The sequence below is a fragment of the Tamandua tetradactyla genome, chromosome 1, assembly GCF_023851605.1.
Source record: "Tamandua tetradactyla isolate mTamTet1 chromosome 1, mTamTet1.pri, whole genome shotgun sequence".
In the NCBI taxonomy this organism is placed as follows: domain Eukaryota; kingdom Metazoa; phylum Chordata; class Mammalia; order Pilosa; family Myrmecophagidae; genus Tamandua; species Tamandua tetradactyla.
The window spans coordinates 86049582-86074259 of NC_135327.1; the positions used below are offsets into that span (position 1 = coordinate 86049582).

Below are 24678 nucleotides of genomic sequence, written 5' to 3' on the forward strand. Positions count from 1 at the left end.
GGGGAGATGGAGGGCCCGGGGTGTATATAACTGCCCAGCTTCCAGCTTAGTGACCTAAGTCCAGACTGCAACCGGCCACCTGGATGGATAAGCAAGTTCAGAAACAGGTGCAGCTTCTTCTGACCTGTTGCTTTCGAGATGCTTGTGAACACACTGGGTAGGCAGCTGAAGCTGTAAGGGAAGCTTGGGCTGGACTCACCAGCATATGATCTGAAACATGAGATTTGATGAGATCTTTTGAGGGAGTGGGTCTGCTGCAGGTGGTGTTATGATGGCCCCTTCCCAACCCATCCTCCCGATACCCCAGCTAATCTGCTTGTGGTCACTGGTCACTGTACCTCTCCCCCCACCTGCCTGGCCAGGTTACACTGAGAGGAGACAAGAGCTCAACTTGTACCATGAGTGCACCACAAAAGGAGTTATGCCCACGATAAGGTTCTCCTTCATTTATAGAATTCTTCACAGCCTCTGTACAAGTAAGCAAGCACTGTCCAAACAAATGCAACAGCTTATTTAAAAAGCAACTCTGGTACAAAATAAAAGTTTCTGTGGCTGAGAGATTTCACACAGAGTTGAGAGGTTATCCTGGAGGTTATTCTTATGCATTATATAGATATCCTCTTGAGTTTATGGTGTATTGGAGTGACTGGAGGGAGTACCTGACTGTAGAGCTGTGTTCCAGTAGCCTTGACTCTTAAGGATGATTGGATAATGATACAGCTTTTATAATATGACCGTGTGATTGTGAAAACCTTCTGTCTAATGCTCCTTTTATCCAGGGTATGGACAAATGAGTAAAAAATATGGATAATAAATAGATAATAGGGAGAATAAGGATTAAAATAAATTAGGTAGATGGAAATACTAGTGGTCAATGAGAGGGAGGGGTAAGGGGTAGGGGATGCATGAGTTTTTTCTTTTTTCTTTTTACTTCTCTTTCTGGAGTGATGCAAACGTTCTAAAAATGATCATGTTGATGAATACACAACTATGTGATGATATTGTGAGCCACTGATTGTACACCATGTGTGGGCTGTGTGTGTGTGAAATTTGTCAATAAAAATATTAAAAAAAAAAAAAAAGCAGTTCCAAGAAATGCAATAAGACTTTGAAAGCTTATAAGATATCACCGCCACCAATTTAGCAAATCCTGCAGCAGATGGATAGGCTCTGGGCATTCACTCTGCTCCAACCATGCTGGCTTCTGTTGTGTCTCTGGACCACTTTTATTTTTGCTATTTCTTTGGCTTAGAAGGGTCTTATCCAAGATCTTTACAGTACTGACTGTCTCATCATGTCATTCTGTTCTAAACTCAGATGCCATCTCCTCCAGGCAGCCTTCACTGAACGCCCAAGGTAAGGCAAGATCTCAAGTCCCCACATTTTATCTTCTTCAGAGCACATATTGATACCGAAGGCATTTATTTGTTTGGGTGCATTTATGAGTCTCCTCCCAACGAGTGTGGAACCTTCCTGAGACCAGGGACTCAAACATTATTGCTCATCACTACATCTGCAATATCTACAAAGGACGTGAGGGAAACATTCAAGGGATATTCACTGATTGAATGAGTGGGCCTGGAGGCCTGTAGACCAAGTCATGATTACAGCTCACCCATTCCAGCTTGGGTGGATAAAATAACAGCCCAGGCCTCAGTTTCTCCATCTCAAAAAGAGTGCCTCAAACAAGAGGACTGGATTGATTTTTCCTTGGTGGAAGATGCTATGTGCATTTGCATAATCACTGCCATTAACAAAATATGTCTGAGGGCAGGTCAAAGCTACCAGTTAGTCCTGTGCATGTTCTGGTTCCCAATGGACTAATCTGGATGCCAGTTTACTGATCTGGAAAGCAACATATATGCCAAGTGTGAGTTTCCAATTGTACCTCAAGTTTCAGAAGCTTAAATTACCTCTGAAATAACCACTGGAAAATATTTATACTGGAAGGACTTCCAGTTCCTAGCTATGGTTCCTCCCCTCTTCTCTATGATCCTGAAGTCCAATTTAGTATCCGATATCAATAGGTAAAAATACTGCTAAGGTATTCACCTCTCTTTTTCTCCCTGTTCACAAAGATGCTACAATTCAAACCACTATAGAACATAATTTGAAAACCAAAAGTTTCATGCTCTTGAATGAAAATGAAAACAACTTAAGTGAGTCTTTTTGAAGTCAAACCTTAAGAACACCACACACTGACAGGGAAGTAGATTGGCAAACGATGGTGTATGCTTACGAACAAAGGTTGTGCTGCTACAAAAAGGAACTAAGTTGTGAAGCATGCAACGATGTGAATGAACATGTGGGATATTTGGTGAGACAAAATAAGCCAAAAACAAAAGAACAAGAATGGTATGGTCACCTTTACAGAATGCTTATAAGAAAACAGGGGCCTAGATTGTAAGCTTTTAGAGCAGACATATTAAGTCTGGAGTGGGGATTATTATTTCTGGATTTTGAGTGGCTGTTTTATATATATAACCTGATATTTAGAGATAAGAACGAAGCGACCAGGTTGGGGTTAAAGTAATTCAGAACATAAGGATAAGGAAGACAGTGTCTATATTTTAGAACCACACATAGTCTTTGAGACCAATGGAAGAAAGGTTTATTTGGTCTGGAACTGAAATGTTCTGTAGTGCATAATCTAACTCAACCTATCTGTATAGCTCATTTGAACAACTGAAACACAGGGAGCCCAGAATAAGAAAGAGATCCTTTAATCCTGTATAGATTATTGTAATGCCTGGATATATCCTAGAGTAAATTAAGCAGATAATCAAAAAGTATTAGCAAAGTCCCTTGAGGGATGGGAGAAAGAATATGGAACTATTAAACCTTACCACCGGGAATCCCCTGATACTGTCAAACTTTAGAAACACCCCAGTCAATAGGCCATGCCCTTGATCATGAAGCTTAATCTTGTGAAGCTTCTATAGGTCATGAAGAAGCTTAGACTACCTATAGGCATGCCTAAGAGTTACTTCTGGAGGACCTCTTTTGTTGCTCAGATGTGGCCTCAGTCTCTCTAAGCCCAACTCTGCAAGGGAAATCATTGCCCTCTCCACTATGTGGGACATGACATCCAGGGGTTAAATTCTCCCTGGAGATGTGGGAGAGGACTCCCAGGGATGAATCCAGACCTGGCACTGTGGGATCAACAATTCCATCCTGACCAAAAGGGGGGAAAGAAGTGCAATTAATAAAGTATCAGTGGCAGAGAGAGTCAAATAGAGTTGAGAGGCTACTCTGGAGGTTGCTCTTACACAAGCTTCAGTTAGACCTTGCTACCTATCATAGCCTGCCAACCCCCATTCCACCCAAGCCTAAAGAACACTTAGGACAATATATAAGATTCCACAAGAGTTCCAGGCACCAGAGTAACTTTCCAGAAACCTACAACCTCCAGATGGGTCCCTGGTCCAGATAAGCCCTGAAACCTAGAGGGCTCAGCTGCTCCAGAAGATCAGATAGTTCCATCTCCCTACCTCATACTAGTGACAGACCCTTCCAATATGAAAAATTTAGAATGGCCATAGCCCAAACACCCCTAGAGAGGAATGGAAAAATCAAAGGTGATGGTGGAATTATACAGAGACGATAGGATTTAACAAATGAATATGAATGCTGAATCATTAAATTGATATCTCTTTTAGTCTCCAGTATTTTAGAGCCACTAGAAGTAAAAACCTAAAAGTGTGGATTTGTAACCCATGTCAAACTCTGAAATATGTTCTACAACTAATTGTGGTGCTGTGCTTTGAAATTTATAGCTTTTTTGTATATATGTTATTTTTCACAAAAAAAGAAGGAAAAAAGTTGATTGTGATGATAAAAAAATATTTAAAGGTGCATGGGTGGTTCAGTGGTAGAATGCTCACTGTTCATATGAGACACCCAGGTTCGATTCCCAGACTGTGCACCCAAAAAATATATATATAATTAAACCTTCTAGCCTCCTATATTCTGGAGCAGCTAGAAGGAAAAGTCTGAGAGGATCATTTGGTAGCCCCTGACAAACTCTGGCATCTGTCCTGTAACTAATTGTTGAAGAATGCTTTGAAAACTACTGCTTTTTTATTTCTTTGCTTTGTATATATGTTATACTATACAATAAAAAAATGTTAAAAATAAAAAAATCTTACAAATGCAACTCCCTGCTTTGAATGCTTTATTTTCCCTTAGAATGGGGAGACCAAAGACTTGGTATGCACATTGCTACTCAACTCCCACACCCCTTTCCATGGCACTTTTCCCCAGTGAAGTTGGATAAGCTTCAGAATCCTTCACAACACTCCAACGAGGCACAACCGAGCTACTGAAATTTGCATGTGAGATGAAATTTATTAAAAGTTTGCTCTAAAACCAATACCAATTGGTATCAGTGTATCAATACATTGGGGAAGGGGCCAAAAAAAGTAGTGACATTTTCACACAACTAAAACACGGCAACAAGGGATGGGATAGCTCTAGGGACAGAGAGAGAGGACATGGAGATGATGGGACAGAAAGATCTATACAGTTAGTGTTTCAAAATGAGGATAACACTTGTTAAAAAGCTACAGCTCTAGCTGTTTGTGACCCTGGACCTCTTCAGCAGGCCGTGCTTTTTCCTTCTTCAAGCTAGAGTCTTTAAAAGTACTCTAAGATGTTTCCTGTCATATTCGCCATCCTGCTGTTATTTCTTACCTTACTGGAAACACTCCAAGTGCGGGGTATTTATTTTAGTGTTTGTGATAACAGATTCTTTCAGCGCTTCAGATACTCCCTGGGAGAAAATTTCACACATGTGAAACAGCAACGAAGCCATTTCTCAACCGTCCGTGCGCCATCACTGAACTTCTCGATGTCTTGAGAGTCTGATCTCTCATATTCCATTTTGCCGCTTCGTTCCCTCCCTCCTTCGTTTTATTCCTTCCTCCTTTCCTTTCTTCCCCATGCTTCGAATATCTCCTGTATTTCAGAAACCATGCCAGGCAGCATGACGATCAAGAACACGGTCAAATCCCTGCCCTCAACAGGCTCCGAGGAGCAAGGATGCTGCCTGGGCACATGCCCAGTGAGGCGTCTGAGAAGTCTACTGGGTTCCAAATGGACCGCAGAGCTGGGTAAACAGAGCATGTCTGCCAGGCAGCCCGGGAGTATGTCAGCATGCTCCAAAAACAGCAGCACACAGGTCAAATGGGAGCTGCAATTAACTGTCATTCCTTTTTCTGCACTCTACTTTTAGAAGAGGGACCAATCACATGAAAGCAGGTGGCAGCAGCGATTTAGAAAAATGACAACGTCAAGGGCAAGTCCTGAACACACAAACAGCTCAGCCGCCCATGAGGCAGCCTTAGAGAGACCTAAACATGTGCAGTTCGTATTTGCTAAATCAACTACATGGAGGTGAGGTGGTTAAGGGCGGGTATCTTAGTGGGAAATCTGACACAGTGAAGTCTATCACTGAATGAGGAGAGGTGATGCGGAAAGTGCCAGCACACACCAGCAGGAGAGAGGAACAGAAGCAGAGCTCAAGGGCAGAGGAGAGAGGCCACCCCTGCAGTCTGGGGGTGGACGGGGCTACACACGGAGCAATCTTCAGAGGCCCCTGGAAAGGCAGATATGAGATCATTCTAGAGGTGCTGCAAAAGCACTGACTGTCCAGAAACTCATGCTTCTAGGATGGATTAAAACTTAAAGGGGCACCAGAGTCAAGAATCATTCTAGCTTCCTTACCTCTGAAAATTCTAGCACTTTGAATTTCACCTCCATGTATTAAGTGACACAATATAATGTATGGGATATAGTAACACAATACATGCATAAAGAAAGTAATACATGGATGGATGGATCCATTCGTTCATTTAATGAATGAAATATTTAAAGGTGACAAATTACGTGCCAGACACTAGTGGGTGCTGGGGATACAATGATGAACAGATGCAGCCTCTACCTCAAGGACCAGGTGAGGTGAGTGTTTTCATGAGGCAGGTGTAAGGGCTATATGGCAATCTAGGAAGGGCATTTCACCAGTGCAGGGAGGCTTCTTGGGAAGTGACTTCTAAGCTGATGCCTGTGGCTTGTGAGGATAAGAGAAGGATTAGAGGATTCCAGTTAGGGTGGAAGAAAAGACACACGCAAAGGAAGAGGTAGTGCACTAGCATGGCCCACCAAGACAGCAGGCAGACCATGGAACATGCGGTGCCTATGGGGGCCTACGGATCATTCTGCAGAAGCAGGTAGGCCAAGGCTACTTAGAGCTGGGTAGGCCACATGAAGGAGTGTGGGTGGTATTTGGAGGGCAAGGAGTAGCCACCAATGGTTTAGGGCAGTCGTATGGGATAGGGCCAGGACATGGAAGATTCCCCAAAAAGGGATAAGGATGGCTGCAAGTCTGGGGAATGCTGGTGCTAAGTAAGAGATGATGGTGGCTTGTACAAGTGGCAACAGGCTAATTCTAGATGATCAGCAGTTGGCAGGACCTGATGTCTGAGTGGAGGTAGGGGATGAGAAAGACATATCCAGTTTGTGAAATGGGAGCTACAGGAGCCATCTGCTCAGGGGGTAAAGCAGGGTGGAGGGGCTGAGGTCAGCCTTGGATGTGCCTGGGGTACCCTTGAGTGGGGATGTTATCAGGCAGCGGGCAAGTTCTGGGCTCTAGATTCGGATATCACAAGGGTGTAGATGGTCACTGAAGGGACGAGCCTGCCCAGGAGGCTGTGTGGAGTGAGGGGACAGCCAGGGGCAGAATCCCAAACAGCATCAACATTTGACAGAGAGGCAAAGAGGTAATGAACCGGAGCCTGTAATGGAAACAGAGAAGGAACTGTCGGACAGATAGTAGGGAAACGCAGAGCACCTGAACAAAAGCCAAGGGGGAGAGCAGTGCAAGAAAGCAGGGAAAGGCAACAAGTTCAGATTTTTTCAGAAATTGAGGTAAGTTAAGGTTGCTGCTCTTGGTGAGAACAGTTTTGGGGGGTGGGAAGGGGTGGGGTGGAGACAAAATCAGGTGTCAGTGGTGATGTGTGAACAGAGATGAAGACTGAAAAGTAAAGAGCTTAAAATCTATACAGAAGAGGTAAGGAGGTAGCACTATTTGCCATGGAGTAGAATGCAAAGCTGAGGTCTCACCTATCCATGTGGTAGCTGCAATGAATGAAGTGCAAACAGCCTCCCTTTCTCAAGGTGGTATGGCTCTCTCTCTCTCTCTGTCCCCTGCCCCCCAATCCTCCCACCCAACAATTGCAGAGCCAATTTTTCTCTCAGAGCATAATCACCATTTCCAAGATTGGTGGGGTGGGAATAAAGGTTGTGAAGGTTTTCAACAACGACTGCCCAGGGGTTGTTTTGTCTTCCAATACAGTATTCCACAATGTCCTCTGCAGGAACAGAGGAAGAAAACATGAAGACACTCAAACTCAACAGCCCACATAAAAAACCAGAGTCTCCAGCTACCCTGGCCATGTAAATTCTACATCCAGTTTACCAGTCCAGATGGTCTTGGTCTCAGGGATTAGAACAAGGCAAATGAGTAGGGGGAGGAGTTTTCACAGGCATCTTCAGTGTTCAGGCAGCCTTCTAGGAAGGGAGAGGAGGAACAAAAGGAGAGGATGGAGAGAAGGTGCAATCACAGCCAGGGCTCAGTGACAAGGGACAATGGCCAGTCTATCACAGGGTCCCTGTGCAGGACACTGGGATCACTTTAGGAAGTTTCATGGAAGGGAAATTCTATAACTGTCAATCTAGTGGTCTCCCTTCCCCTTCACTGAAGGTTCCAAATAACTTCCTCTGAGTAAAGTAGAGCTCTTTTTCTTTTCCCTTGATCACCAGATTTTAGAAGACCATAATGGTGTCTGAGGCAGACTTGTGTCTCTAATGCTTTATTTTATTCCACCATCAGCTCAGGGCTGGGAAAACCAAGGTGACCTCAGCCTCAGGAGGTCAGTGACATGCCTGGAAGAAGGGAACAGACTCCTGGGGTAGGTGCTACTTTTCTCAGATATTTCCTCTACCAGCATTGCTTTCCCAACATTGCCAAAACACATGCTTGCAGGCTCACCCCTTCCTTTCCAAAAACAAATTGCTGGATTAGTATAATTTTAGCACCAGAGCAATCTAAATAAAATTTAGATTTAGAGTAGCTATTTGGCAGGTTTTAACAAAGAAGAGCCTGCAAAACAGTGTGGGCAAGAAATTTCTTTCCCAAGAGTCCCCCATGGTTTTTGTTTTATTCAAGTTTTCTAGCGCTTGTGCCAATTACAGTAATTTCTATTTTCTTGGAAAACTGTTCAAGCCATTCAGATTTTCACATTTTTTGAGCACAGTAATTACATTTAACGTAAAAACATCTGAATCTATAGTTTTTCTGCCTTTCTCATTCTTCAATGTGTATAGATTATTTTTCCTCTTTATAAAAATTAGATTTGTGATAAATAAGTCTAGTTTTTGTTATTCTGAAAAAAACAGCATCTGGATTTATCAATTCTATTTTTGCCTAATTAATTAAGATCTACATTTATCTTCATTAATTCCTGTCTTCAACCTCCCATTGTCTTCTTTACTCACTCTTTTTATATTCTTGAGTTGGATGTGTTGCCGGACAAAGGTGGTCAATTCTTTTGCACCATGTGCTCAAATGACCCATTCCTGAGACACTGAGGTCTCAAAGCAGGAGAGTTTATCGCTAGATGCAAAGCAGGAGATCAGATGGCCTATCGGCCTAAAACTCTGTCTCTCTGAACGGCAGCAACTTTGATAGTTTTATAGTATCAAAAGATGGGCAGGTTTTGGGGTAATGAGCACAATTGCTCCAGAGGATGTAGTAAGAGGTGATTTAATTACTGAGCATGCACAGACTGATTACATGCCTTATCAAAGAATGTATGTAAGAAATGGTGGCTTTATCTTGAAGATGGGCATGATTTTTAGTATTATAACGAGGTATAGGTGACTTGAAGGTTAAAGGTTAAGCTGTTGTATATGTCAGGTGGGGCCCATTTTGTTTAGTTTCAGCTTCGGTTATCAAGATAACTTTGGATTTGGGGTGGGTTAATGCTGGACTGACCCAAAATCGTTCATTAATAAACACTAGGGGCTGTCTTTAGTGATCACAAGACTCTAAAGCCAAAAAAAAAAACGGATAAAATGGATACAAGTGAGTGTCAGTCACAAGGTCTTCAAAATCATAAGAGTACATGATAAAGGTTATATAGTCCTTATCAGAAATGAAGGCAGTGGATTACAGTTCAAAGATTTCAGGTATTTTCATGTGTCTACTCCATTATACCAGAAAGCAAAAAGGAATATCTATATAATGTTTCAGCAACCATAACTATCCCTTAAATCCTAACTTCTCAGTCACAGATGTCCCTTTACTATTTAAATCATTCAGATTTCTTCTCCATCAGGCCATAAGAATTTCTCTAAATATATATATTCATCCTTATTTCAAATTTTGTATGCATCCTTCTCCTTGTTACTTTCTACATAGTCTGCAGCTACAGTTTTGCTCTCTTGTTGAACCCAATAGTTATTCAGATGTGCTTTTTAAAATATCTCTAAGTAATAGGGTTTAAAATTTTTTTAACTTGTATTTTCTATAATTTTAGTGCTTTGAAGTTAGAGGAAGTACTCTGTACATTTATACTTTTAAAATGTATTAGTACTTCTTTTTGTTTTTGCCTAATTTATGAAGTTTTACTTTTCTATTTCCCAGTGTTTCGGTAATCCATTCACTTGTTTTGGGGGATACCAATTTTTACCTTTAAGTTTTCATATCAGTGTAGGGGAAAAATAGAGGGCCCTGGAGTCAGTCTGCCTGGGGTTTAAGTGGTACAACCCACTGGTTGTAGGATCTTAAAGAACCTTTAAGAACTCAGCAGGAGGGAGGCAGGGGGGGGCCTGCCACCCACCTTAGCTACTATGAGGAGAGATGGCGATGGGAAGTTCTTAGCACACTGCTTAGCTCATAGTAAGCTCCCATAAAAGTTAGATAATATTACTAACATTACTCAGCTCTTTCTTTAGCCATTAACACTTCTCTAAAGATTAAAACAAAGAACGACACATTTTTTTGTTTGGTCTCCAACCTACTTCAGACAAGTAACATAAACCTTGATCTCCCCTTCCCTTTTTATGACATTCATTAATAATACTTTAGGGTTTAGATCCAGAATACAGTCCTATCATTGTCTTTCCATTATATAGCTTATCATCAGAACAATTTGTGACATTTGTATTTATTAGATAACCAGAATTGTAAGAATTTAAACTGTATCTAGTTTTACTAATTCCAGTCCTTATGTGACCTACTCTTTTTGTGTGTGTGTGTGAAACATATATACAAAAAAGCAATAAATTTCCAGGTACATTTTAACAAGTAGCTATAGAACAGATTTTAAAGTTTATGGGTTACAGTTCCATGATTTTTCATTTTTTCTTCTAGCTGCTCCAAGACACTGGAGACCAACAGAAATAACAATTCAATGATTCAGCAATTACACTCATTTCTTAAATCCTATCTTCTCTGTTATACTCCTCCTTCTCTTTAAATAGCATATATACATAAATGCAATAAATTCTAAAGTACATCGCAACAATTAGTTGTAGGACAGATTTCAGAGTCTGGTATGAGTTACAACTCCACAATTTTAGGTTTTTATTTTTAGCTGCTTTAAGGTACTGGAGGCTAAAAGAAATATCAGCATAAGAATTTAGCACCCACTCTCATTTGTCAAACCCGACCTTCTCATGTAACTCCACCATCATCTTTGATCTTTCTCCCACTCTTTAGGGGTTTTTAGACTGTGCCCATTCTAACTTTTTCATGTTGGAAGGAGCTGTCAATGATGTGGGATAGAGGATGGAACTAGCTGATGTTCTGGAAGGGCTGGTCCCTCTGCATTTCAGGACTTATCTGGTTCAGGGACCTATCTGGAGGCTGTAGATTTTGGAAAGTTACTCTAGTGCATGGAACCTTTGTAGAATCTTAAATAATGCCGTAGGTGTTCTTTAGGAGCGAAAGGAATGGTTTCAGTTGGGGTTTAGCAAGCTATGATAGGTAGCAATGTCTAACTGAAGCATGCATATGAGTGACCTCCAGAGTAGCCTCTCAACCCTATTTGAACTTTCTCAGCCACTAATAGCTTATTTGTTACACTTCTTTTCCCCGTTTTGGTCAGGATGACATTGTTGATCCCACGGTGACAGGTCAGGCTCATCCCTCGGGGTCATCTCCCACACCACCAGGGAGACTTTCATCCCTGGATGTCATGTCCCACACAGGGAGTGGGCAATGGTTTCACTTGCAGAGCTGGCCTCATGTGATCTATTCTTGAGTTCTATTTTGCCTCTTGAGCATTTCTGACATATCTTTAAGCAAATTTTACAGAAATGAACTTGTTTGTATCTTTTTCCAAGTCCTTGTATATCTGAGAAAGTCTTTCTAATTGGCTTCATACACAAAATACAACTCAGTTGACTTTAAAATTGTTGGGTTGCAACATAACTCCTAAAACATTGTTGACGGTTTGCAAACCTGTTAAATGGAAGAACTTTTTAAGTTTAAGATTCCCAGGCCCCACACCTAGGTAGTTATATTAGAAGGCCTGAGGATGTATCTGAATTAAAAAAAAAAAATCCCGATGGCTCCATTCTTCTGACATGTTCAGAAGCTTCTTTGCATACATCACTTCTTTATAACAAAGTCAATTTGATTATGGTTACTCGTTTCTCTGCTTGGAAGCTCATGACATACTTTTTTTCCTTTATCTCTGTGATTCTATACTTTGCACAGGGCATGCCCAGATGTGAGCTGCTTTTCTCTGAGTTTGGTCAAGGGGTGGTGAGTGATACTCACACACAGTCTCTAACACAGCTCTGATGACTGATCACTAATGCTGAGAATCTGAATGTTGGCTGTCAGGTGTTTCCCAAGGCTATAACCTCATCTTTTTTTTTTTTTTCTTTCTTCCTTGTATTTTCCAGAACAGTTTCTCATCTTTATCTTTTACTCATATCACGGTTAGACCTTTCATAGCATAGTATCAGTGTCCTGTGGCTGCTGTAACAAATGACCACAAGCTGGGTCTTAAACAACAGACATTTATTTTCTCACAGACTTTTATTTTCTCACAGTTCTGGAGATCAAAAGTAAAAAATCAGCATCCCTGGGCTAAAATCAAGGTGTCTGCAGGCTGTGCTCCTGTTGGCGGGCCTTGGGGAGAATCTGCTCTTGCCTCTCCCAGATTCTGGTGGCTGCTGGCATTCCTTGACTTGTAACTCCATCATTCCAAACTCTGCCTTCAGAGTCACATTGCCTCCTCTCCTTCTGTCTGTCATCAAATCTCCTTATAAATCTCCTCTTATAAGGATGTCTGTGCTTGCATATAGGGCCCACCGAGATAGCCTCAACATCTCAAGATCCGTAAGTGAATCACATCTGCAAGTCCTTTTTTTTTTCCTTTTGTCATATAAAGTAACATTCACAGGTTCTAGGGAGTGGTATGGAGAGTACCTTTTCTTTGGGGAGGAAGGTTTTTTAGTTTCCTTGGCTGCTCAAGCAAATACCAATGCAATGGTTCAGCTTTAAAAAAAAGGGAATTTATTCACTCATGTTTTGAGGCTGGAAAAAAATAAAAATCAAGGCATCATCAATGCAATGCTTCCTTTGCACAGATTAATGTTCTGAGGCTGAGTACAGGTGATTCTTGGTCCTTCGCTTGTCACATGGTAAAGCACATGGTGGTGTATGCTGGTCTCTCCCTTCTCTTCTGGATTCCTTCAATGTTCAGCCTCTTGCTTCCTGTGACTTTTCTCTCTCTGTTTGAACTTTATTCTGTTTATAAAGGACTACAGTAATAGGATTAAGACCCATCCTAAATGAATTGGGCTACTCCTTAACTGAAGACACCTCATCATAAGTTCTTGCTTACAATGGGTTCACACCCACAGGAATGGCATACACCTAAGAATACATTTTTCTGGGGTACATACAGTTTCAAACTTCAGCCTACCTCACATTAATGTCATTTCATACTCTTGATAATTCAGACTGTAGTGCTTCTATTGGATGTTGTTTCCTCAAAATCTTTCCTTACTTAATCTACCTCCATTTTGCTTCATTCTGTTGCCTTTTTACATCAACACATTCTTTTCTTATGCTTTTCTGTTCCTATTCCAGAGAGGCCATGTCTTTTTGTAGAATACTGAAGATGCCACACACTTTCCCAAAAAGCGTGTTGCAGCCCCTCACTTTGGGGGAACACAACTATTAGAATGCACGGAAACCATGTCAGTTTCCCCCTACTTCCCATCTGGTAGTATTCTGGTGTTTTTCTTTCTCTACTTGTTTAACTGTGGGGTAGAAAGGAAAAGTAGATCAGTTCTATACCTGCAATTTGCCTCAAGTCCATTTGTCAGGAATTTAACAATGAGAAGGTACCAGATTGATTTCTGCTTTTTTGTTTTTCAGGTGGGTTGGCGGTGGTTGTGCAGCGGGGTCTCCTCTTCACGAATCTTCCTGTCATGAGCTGCGTCCTGGGCACAGCGTCCTCAGTCCAGCACCATTTGTCGCACCCCTAACATCAGCCTTCCAAGATGCTAGTATTTGTCAGCACTCCTTAGTTTTTGCTGGCTTGTGAGTTCGTTATTTTCCTGTGTTCTCAGGAAGAAATGAGAAGGGGCTGCAAGCCACAGGATGGAGGCTATGACTTCTTGAAGCCGCAGCTAGTGGTATCCGCAGCAAACACTTCCAGAGATGGCGCGGGAAAAAGTCTCTCGCTCTTTCTCTCTCTCACATACACACACACACAAATACACAGGCGGATTTGTTTTTCTCTCAGGAAGGTTTGGCTCCTCAGGTTCACAGCAGCTCCCGGCTCTTGAGTACCTGGCAGGCACCCCCCGCCTGGCTCCCAGGGAAACCCACAGCCTGGACTCAGGACCTGTGCCTTCTGGCAACCTTTTCAAGCACAAACCACTGGAACTGCAAGGTGAGGAAGCTGGCTGTCCACTGAAAACAGCTGAAGGCAAGAAACCAAAGGCCTGCCGGCTGGGCACTGGAAGGCAGTTGGCTCAGTATGGAGACTGGGAAACAGCTTTTCATATACCCACATATTTTTGTCCAGCAATAAACTTCCTACTTAATGCCACTTTTTAAAAGGTCAAAGAAAACACTTAACCTAATTTAAAAGGGCTTTAGGCCCACGGAAAGCCCATTAGAAAGCTAATGGCATGGTTTAACTGCAGGTTAAAACTACAGTACACTGGGAAATTTTATTCCTGGGGTGCCTGAAAGAAAAGAAACAGGAAGTGACTGGCATGTGGAGATAACCAATAAAGAGAGAAAGAAAATGCCATGACCCGAGTGCCTACAAGATGTCAGGGTCCGCTAGGCCTTTATTATCTTATTTCAAACTCTGGGATTGATTATATGATTTATATGTTAAAATATTTGTTTTCCAACATTCTCCTTCTTACTCCTGGTTTTTGGATATTTCAATCCTCAATTGGACAGGGAGGGAATTCAGTTCTCCTTTTACAGCTTCAGAAAGATTAACTGGCTTGTGAAAAGTCCACAGAATTGGGCCCAGGTCTGTAGGACTTAAAAGCACTTGCCACTTTTTATTCATTCAACAAATATTACTGAGCCTCTACTATATGCCAGGCAGGGTTCTAGACACCAGAGTAGAGCAAGGAACACAACAAAGCCGTTACTCTCAGGAAGCTTATATTCCACTGGGAGGCGGGGAGCAAGGTTCTGCTGGAAAGTGTCTAAGCACTGGCTCTCTGGGGTCTGCACTGCCTTGGCCCATTTCCACGGTGGAAATACCACGGCCCTTTTCAAGCCACCAGCCTGAGGCGACTGAACATAGAGTGGGGAAGAGATGTGCACAATCAGCTTTTGTGTGCCTGTTCACACCAGCTCCAGCACACCAACGGTGAGGAGGGGTGACAACCGATAATCATACAACATGCAGTATTCTACTGTAGATCTTAATTATGAATTGAATATATGATAAATTATACAGTTATAGAATATTTGTAGTGGTGATGAGCTTATAAAAAATAAAGCAGGGTACAGCAGTAGTGAGTGGCCAGCATACTGTGGACAAGCTATTATATATGAGGTGGTCATCTGTCTTACCAATGACCTCGATCAGAGACCAAATTTCCTCATCTGTAGCATCTGGATAATGGTATTTCACAAAAAGAACTTAGATTACTTCTGACTAGCTTCTAAGGAACTCCTCTCATATCCCTGTGGACTTCCAGACCCAACCGGAAGCTCTGGGCTCCATGTAAAATCGCCACATTGTTTCTCTCCAGCGTATCCTGTCAGGCTCTAGTCTCACGTGTTTTAAATTCAGAGAAACCTGTTAGTTTAAGGAGTTCCTTTTATTTACCAAAGGTCCCTCCTAATCTATACCAAATCACCATTTTTCTCCTTCCATTGGTCCATCTCTGTCCTTCTCTTCTTCCTCCTAATGTTTCAATCCTGTCCGTCAAACCACACGAAATGAACTGACTTTACACTTGCTCACACATTCCCGGCCAAGAAATGTGTGACATTTGCACGGAATGTGCAGTATAAAGAATTCCTCCTGGGGAACTTCGGAGGAAATGAGGTCCGCTCTGCCCTCAGCCCCTCCCGCCCAATGCCCAACTCTATAAAAACTAGAGCTACAGTTATGCCTAGCAAAGCTTATATAACTACTGTTTTTAGCTTTTCATTGCCACCATCTTAAGAATTTAGGCCTTTACTTTGCTGGGAAGGATAAGAGCAATGAACTGAATGTACAAGAGGGAAAAAAAGAGAAATTTCCGCTTTCACAGCACATTGGGTCTTGCCTGGAAATTGGAAAATTATTTGACACAATACAGTGTCTGTGATTCTAACTCAATGCTCCAGCCAAAATGCTTCATCTGGACTACAGTGCTAACCTTTCCCCTCTTGTCAAGGTTTCTCTTCCTTTTAGGCCCACGGAATTCACCTCTGGGTTTTGTCAGAGGCTTGTTAATCAGCAATGAGCAAACGTCAACCCTCACTGTAAAGCAAACTGGTCAGTGAGATTCTCTGGGCAGGGTTGTTTGAAGCAACAATTGTAAGGGTGTACTTCACAAGAAGCTATTTTTTTAAAGAGATAATTTACAATGTACACATTTATTGCAGAAAATTTAGAAAACACAGCAAAAAATTAAAGAAATAAAAGAAACATCAATGCTAATTGTGCTACCCAGGAATTACCACTAACATCTTGATGTGTATCTTTCAGACTTAAAAAAAAAAGTGTAAACATTTTTAAAAAGTGAGATCATATTGTACATGCTATTTTCTATTATATTTTTTTAGTAGAACAAAAACAAAAACCCTCAAAAGATTTCACATTTTCTATTATTTTTTAAGTTGCCATCAAGTGAAGTTATAAACTATTGTTGTTATTACTGACATACAGTTTCATGTCATTGAAGTATCATGTGATAATTTTAATTAAGATATATATGCTATCATGTAATAAGCTTTGTTGAATATCAAGGCTATTTCAAATTTTTTACCATTTCAATGATTAGTTGGGTAAAAGGCCTGGAGCATGCTACTTTCTGCACTTTACTAGACTTAAAGAATAAAAAATAAATTCACAGGTGTGCTAAATGAAGGGCTGTGTTCATTTTTAAGGTTTTTGATAACTTTTACAGACTACTTTGCAAACTGAGACCTCAACCAGCAGTTGTAATAACTCATACTCTCCCTGGCCCTGGGTAATTTTTTTTAAGCCTTACCAATCTGCTGGGTAGAAAACGGTCTTAAGGTATTTAAGCTTATATTTATTTGGCCACTAGAAGAACCGAACGTTTATTGGCCATTTTCAATTCTTTCCTCAGAACTAGGGAGTGGTGTTGAAGGGAGGGTGCAGTCCCAGGGAAATGCCTCCTGCCTCACCCCTCTCCCCACCAGGCAACCTGAAAAGCCCCAGGGCCTGCAGCAGCCCTATTCAGCAGAATCTATTAACAATCCAGTTTCTGTAATTGAGCTGAAGTTCTGCAGCCTTCTCTAACCTTCCTCTCCTTTGTTAATTGAATGTATTTCTCTGGATACTCAGAGGGCAGATTCTCAAATATCCTCAACAGATATAAAATATTTTGCCCCCAAAAAAGTTCTGCACAGAGGTGGGGAAGGGCAAGACAGCGTGATTAAAGCCCACTTACTGGGGAGGAAAAAAAAAAGAGGCATTTGAAAAGATTTACACATTTGCTTCAAATCATATGGTAAACTAGAACCAGAGTTCAGGCCTCCCACCTTCCCTGTGACGCTGGAAAAGAGGACGATTTACCCACAAGTGTAGTTACACAGCCTAGCCACCCACTTTGAAGGAGGGAAAGAAAATCAAACCACAGACCCCATATGCTCAAGGAAAACAATTCTTCCTCCTATCAGGAATTTTTTAAAAAAAGGTTCTTAAAGAACACCAAATGCTCCAAGCTCAATTCCAAAGCAGGTAGAAAAGAACTCAACTAAGTGCAAGGAAGAGAGGCCACCTGCACAGGGTACGGAGACAAAGAGCACACAGCCAGGGTCTGCAGGAAGCTCATGGGGTTGTCCAGAAGAGGAGAGAGGAGCGCCCCAGCGACAGCACACTCACTCACTAACCCTTTCTTCCCACCCAGGAAGAGCCCTAAAACCAGGGGAAGGCGCTTGGTCCTCGATCCTCAGGATCTGCCTTGCACGGCAACTCTGCGCTCCACTGTGCAGAACCAATTGGAACAAAATTGCCAGGCGGCCAGACACAACTGGGCACTTAGACTTGGCTGAGGGCCTTGGTCGTCTGTGAAATTTCAACCCCTAGTTTCTGGAGTCAAATTCAGATGTGTCAGGATCTGTTTGTTCTTGGGGAACCGTACCTCTACACTGCAAAGAGGAGGGAAACCACTCTCTCCGACAAAGAACATCTGCTGCAGGATGTCAAGCTCCTTGAAAGTTAACAGCTGCAGCGGCAGTAGCAGCCAGCCAGGCGGGCTTTTATCACCCAAGGTACGCTTGGGGGCCTGAGGACCCTGTATGGTGTGTGCTGCCCAGACCGAGATGCTGCGGGACAGGGAGCCAGCTGGTGGGCCGGCTCTGGCTTTCGTTAAGCAACGACATCTCACCGTGGCTTCAAAGCTACGGGTCCCAGACACCACCGCTATGAATTCCAGTTGCTCTGGGTGAAACCTTATCCTACAGCCTGTAAGGCTGGCCCTCTGATCCTTCAGTCTTTGATTTAAAATGCCAAATTCAGAAAGGAACAGGAGGCCCCCGCCCCTCTTCCTGGCTCAGAACCTTTGCGGTGCAGTCAGGCAGGCAGAGCTGCCTACCCAGCAGAAACTGCTGACCTGGTCATATGGAAACCTCTATCTTTGTCTGCCCAATGCTCCAAGCTCAGGGAATTCCAAAGCAGGTTTTAAGTTGACACCTTCAAAAGCTCTTCCAAAGTGAAGGCTGGAGGGAAACACACAATCCTTTCTTGGAGGCTCCAGCATAAATGTCAGCCCATGCTAGCTAATTTTGCTACAACCGCTTGCTCGTAGTCCTTGAGTCAGGACAGTGGCTCTCAAGCTTTAGCAAGAGGCTTATTAAAACTCTCGTTGCTGGGCCCCATTCCCAGAGTCCTGAATTTAAGTGGGTCTGAGAGAGGGCCCAAGAATTTGCATTTCTAAAAAAGTTCCCCAGGAACTTTAGGAACCACTGAATTAGGGCATAATATTGAACTAATAATGCCATTTTCATGAAGATTTCAACACAGCCAACTTTACATAGCACACATTCAAGATTTCTCTGATCAGACTTATAGGGTGGAGAGCACAACTGAAAGGCTGTCAGAAGGACACAGCAATGGCTCTCTGAGGGTGTAAGATGGAGTAGGACAGCTTTAATTTCAAACATCTACTGCCTCCATCTTCTAGCAGGACATCTACTTCCTACTGACACTCTGAAAATTCAAATGTCTATAGCCTGGGGTCAACCCAGGAGTCAACCCAGATGACCTTAAGTCATGATCAATTTGCTCTCTGACCTCCTTCTCTTTCTTACATATTCCTCATACCCTCTCTACTGTCCCTCTCACATCAGAAGACCTTCTACTCCTTCTTTCCAAAGATCTGAGCTCCTAACTGACTGATCAGATTTACCCCTTTCTCCTAGAACCTGCTTTCACCCCAACTTTAGAACTGCTTTCTCCATAGATCTATCTGGACCTTGTCTTCCTTTTTTCTTTCCCCCCTATTTGGCGCTTAGAAAGCCAATTCTTTCCTAGGAAAAATAAGCTGTTCCTATATACTTTCCTAGTTGTTTTATGGCTTAATTTGAAATGTCTAATTGGACTTTATTTTGACATATGTTGTTAAGAAGAGGATCTAATTATTTTTGCTTTGGTCATTTACTAAGCTGTCCATCCTTCTCCACACTGATTTGTGAAGTTCAGTTGCTGTGTATTAAATTCTCAGAAATGCTAGAGTGTTCTACTTTTCTAGCTGCTGGAATGAATGCCATACACCAAAAACAAAATGGCTTTTAAAAGGGGGAATTTAATAAGCTGCTAGTTTACCGTTTTAAGGCCAAGAAAATGTCCCAACTAAAGCAAGTCTATAGAAATGTCCAACTAAGGCATCCAGGGAAAGATACCTTGGTTCGATGAACTTCAGGGTTTCTCTCTTAAGTGGAAGGGCACATGGTAAGCACAGTCAGCATTTCTCTCTCATCTGGAAAGGCACATAGTGAACACGGTCAGGGTTCCTCTCTCATCTGGAAAGACACATGGCGAACACAGCATCATCTGCTAGCTTCTTCTCTCCTAGCTTCTGGTTTCATGAAGCTCCCCAGGAGGCATTTTCCTTCTTCATCTCCAAAGGTCACTGGCTTGTGGACTATCTGCTTTGTGGTGCTGCTCTTTCTGAATCTCCTATTCCCCAAAATGTTTCCTCTTTTATAGGACTCCAGTAAACCAATCATGACCCACCCAAATGGGTGGAGACATGTCGTCACCTAATTCAGTTTAACAACCACTCTTGACTAAATCGTATCATCCAGGGAGATGATCTGATCATAGTTTCAAACATACAGTATTGAATAGGGATTATTCTACCGTTATGAAATGGGATTTTGATTAACACATGGCTTTTCTAGGGGGCTGTGCTGGTTTGAAAGGAAGTATGCCCCCTAAGAAAAGCCATGTTTTAATATGGATCCCATTTCTTAAAGGTAGAATAGTCTCTATTCAATGCTGTGTATTTGGGACTGTGATGGGATCATCTCCCTGGTTGATGAGATTTAGTTAAGAACGGTTGTTAAACTGGATTAGGGGACGACATGTCTTCACCCATTTGAGTGGGTCTTGATTAGTTTCTGAAGTCCTATAAAAGAGGAAACATTTTGGAGAATGAGAGACTCAGAGAGAGAGCAGAGAATGCTGCAGCACCACAAAGCAGAGAGTCCACGAGCCAGTGACCTTTGGAGATGAAGAAGGAAAACGCCTCCCGGGGAGCTTCATGAAATCGGAAGCCAGGAGAGAAAGCTAGCAGATAATGCTGTGTTCACCATGTGCCCTTCCAGCTGAGAGAGAAACCCTGAACTTCATCAGCCTTCTTGAACCAAGGTATCTTTCCCTGGATGCCTTTGATTGGACATTTCTATAGACTTGTTTTAATTGGGACATTTTCTCGGCCTTAGAACTGTAAACTAGCAACTCATTAAATTCCCCTTGTTAAAAGCCACTCCGCTTCTGGTATGTTGCATTCCAGCAGCTAGCAAACTAGAACAGGGGCATACATCCTTTCAAACCAGCACACGGAGTTTTCTGAGTTGTCTGTTCTGTTCTTTTAATCTGGAACTCTACTCAGACATTAATCATGCTAGTTTAATTACTGTACATTTATAATGTTTTACCATCATGCTTTCATGTATTCACTCAACAAATATTTACTCAGCTCCCATTATGTGCCAGGCACCTTTATGGGCACCAAGGATACAGCAGCAAACATGCAAAGCACTTTATCTGTGTGCTCCTTGTCCAGTGAGGGTGATGAACAATGAACAAGTACTCCTAACCAGCACCACCTCCACCACTGAGTGAATATGTCCTCTGTATGCCCAGCTCTGTCAGGCACTTTCATGTCACATTTAGTCCTCACGACAGTCCCATGACATAGGTTTTACTATTTCCATTTAACAGATGAGGATAACTGATGCCCAAATGGGCCACACAGCAGGAAGTGGCAAAGCCAGGTGTGAATGCAAGCCATGTGAGTCACAGCCCATGCTATGAACCACCCCGCCATAAATAAACTCTCTGGTTCAGATGAAAATGGAGATTAGAGAATGCAAGGAAAGAATGCTACTTAGAGCTGCCAGGGAAGGCCTCTCGGGGGAAGTGGTATTTGAGCAGATAACCTGAATCATAAGGACTGAGCCATGAGAAGGCTGAGGCCAAAAAGAAAAAGTTCTATTTGGAGGCAGCATCATATGAAGTGGGTATTGTAGGCTGAAGTGTGTCCCCCCAAAAGATATTCAAGTCCTAATCACCAGTACCTCACGTGACTTCACTGGGAAAAATGTCATTGCAAATGTAATTAGTTAAGATGAGGCCAAACTGGAGAAGGGTGACCCCTATTCGGTTCTACTACTGTCCTTATAAGAAGAGGAAATTTGGAGACAGATACACACAGCCAGGAGAGAACAGCATGTGACAATGAAAGCAGAGACCGGCATACTGCAGCTGCAAGCCGAGAACACCAAGGCTTGTTGGCAAACCGTGAGAAGTCAGAAAAGGCAAGGAAGGCTCTTCCCCTATGGGGAACACGGACCTACTGCCACCTCGAGGTTGCCCTTCTGGTCCCTACAACCACGAGAAAATAAACTCCTGTTACGTCAAGCAGCCAAGTTTGTGGTACTCTACTTCAGCACCCCTAAATTAAACTAAGACAGTGGGCATGAGCTTGGTGTTTTCAAGGAAGAGAAAGAAGCCTGAGCAGCTGGAGCTCAGCAAGTGTGAGGACCGTAGGAGGCGATGTCCCTGAGGACAGCCAAGGGGCTGGTCCTGGGAAAGAATGGAGATTTTATTCTAGGATGCCACAATTCGATGAAATCTGATTCACGTTTTTAAAGAGATCACTCTGGAGGGTGTGTGGGAAACAAACTGAAGGCGATATCATTACCCTTGGTAAAAAGCACTTCTTGGCTATTTTCAGCTTTTTAATTCCTTTGGGAGAAGTTTAGAATAATTCTGTTGTGTTCCCAAAAAGTCCACTGGGATTTAATTAGAATCATTAAATTCCCTATGTATTAATTTGGAAGAACTATCATCCTTATAAAATGAGGTCTTCTCTTCCAGGAACCTGGCATATCTTTTCAGTTATTCAAGTCACTTAAAAATCTATCAGTGGGGTGGGGATGGGGGGCGGTGCAAGGGTGGATCAGTGGCAGAATTCTCATCTGCTATGTGGGAGACCCGGGTTTGAGTCCCAGCCCATGCACTTCCCAAACAAACAAACAAGCAAACTAACAAATGAAAAACCAAAATAACAAAAATTCAGCAAATGGTGCTGCAATAAGGGGATACTCACATGGAAAAAGAATGAAATGTGACCCCGCCAATACAGCATACCAAAAAAAAAAATCTATCAGTATGGGTGCAAAGTTGGTTCAGTAGTAGAATTCTCGCCTGCCATGCAGGAGACCCTGGTTCAATTCCTGGCCTGTTCACTTCCCTCCCCCTGCAAAAGAAAGTTCAACAAATAGTGCTGCAATAACGGGATACTCACATGGAAAAAGAATGAAATGTGACCTCCACCATACAAAAAAAATATATATATCAGTAACAAATTTGAAGTTTCCTTCAAAAAATCCAACCTGCATTTTGGGATTTTCATTATCACTCACCTGCACTAAAACTGGGGCCCCCTTCCCTCGATTCTGTCCCCGCCTGCCCCGCCTGCCTACTAGATGTCCTGCCAGGCTCAGAACCCACAGCCGGCTTCCTGCCATTGGAGGAGTCATGGCCCCCCTCTCCTGCACTGAGTGAACTCAGCTGCCCCTAGAGCCAACCTGGGCAACGCGCCCTTTCCTGGAAGACCACATGGCTTCTCTGAAGTGAGAGGGTCCTCACTGAGACCCACTGTTCTTCCTCCTCCTCCCCTCAGGGAGACCCTCGCACTAATAAGGGCTGCCCAGGTATGTCTGCCCTGTGAACCTCCAGGAGCCCACCTCATGCGAAGGTTGGATGAACAAACCTGTCAGGGCCTACCTAATGTCTTCTCCTGTCAAAGGAATGTAACGGCGATTCTCTCTCAGCTTCCCCAGGTAAGTGAGAGCAAATGCCAAACTTCTCCACAGCGTCTCTGTGGTTTTCAGGTTCAGGCATCAGCTTGGCCGGGTGATGGTGTCTTGTACTGTTTCTGTGGACTTGAACCATTAGCATGTGAAACTCATCTATAGCTGAGTACCTCTGTGGTCAGCTAAGGGGCATGCCTTCCACAATGAGTGACGGTTAATTTAATTAGCTGGGGGCTTAAAAGAGAGAGGGCAGAAGAGAGCTCAATGCAGCACAGCCCAAGCACTCAGCTCTCGTAACTCAGTCCAGGTGCAGCAATCGCCCAGGGAAAAGATACTGGGACCCAGAAGCCGGGAGAGAAGGCCAGCAGACATCACCCTGTGCCTCCCCCTGTAAGAAAGCCTCAGATGAAAGTTAGCTGTCTTTCCTCTGAAGGACTATAAGTTTTTAACTAAATAAATCCCCTTTTATTAAAAGCCAATCCACCCCCAGTGGATTGCATTCTGGCAGCTCTGGCAGACTAAACCAGCTCCAACACTGTTCTGGAAGGGAAGCGAAGGTCAGGATGGAGGTCCTGCTCTCCCTAGGAGACTCAAGTAATCTCTCCGGGAGACTCCCAAAGGTGCTCCCTGCAGGCAGTACCTCAGACTTCCTGAGGACAAACGACCTGCGCCCATTCACTGCTGGAGGCAATACTTTGGTGCTGTGGGAGACACCTGCCCTGCTGTTCAAGTAGCAGTGAACACCCCATGCGACGTCACCCCCTGAAGTGGGTGCAGGTTTGGGACAATGGTGTTTAATTAGGGCCTCGGGGGCCACAGAAGGCAAGTCGACCAACTTCCAGGCCTCGGCCGAAAGCCATGAGGAAAAAGACTGCACCCATGGCAGTACACTTGAAAATGGAACTGTGAAATCACAGGACAGAGAGAAAGGAACAAAACAGCGTGGGAAGAGGGAGGGTCATGGTTGTTATATAGGACTTAATGGGAAACAATGCAAACATACAGATTTGACCTCAAGAAGAGAGGAAAGAAGATGCTGGGTGTTCTACTTTGCTAGCTGCCGGAATGCAATATATCAGAAATGGAATGGCTTTTAAAAAGGGGAATTTAATAAGTTTCTAATTTACAGTTCTAAGGCCAAGAAAATGTCCCAATTAAAACATGTCTATAGATATGTCCAATCAAAGGCATCCAGGGAAAGATACCTTGGTTCAAGAAGGCTGATGAAGTTCAGAGTTTCTCTCTCAGCTGAGAAGGCACATGGTGAACATGGTCAGGGTCCCTCTCTCATCTGGAAGGGCACATGGTGAACATGGCATCATCTGCTAGCTTCTTCTCTCGGCTTCCTGTTTCAAGAAGCTCCCTGGGAGGCATTTTCCTTCTTCATC

General features: G+C 43.0%; 1 protein-coding gene across 2 annotated transcripts in view; it reads right to left on the bottom strand.

Moving 5' to 3' along the window:
* Positions 1-24678, bottom strand: part of EEPD1 (endonuclease/exonuclease/phosphatase family domain containing 1) — a 144034-nt gene that overhangs the window by 63630 nt on the left and 55726 nt on the right. The gene's annotated exons all lie outside the window — the stretch shown is intronic.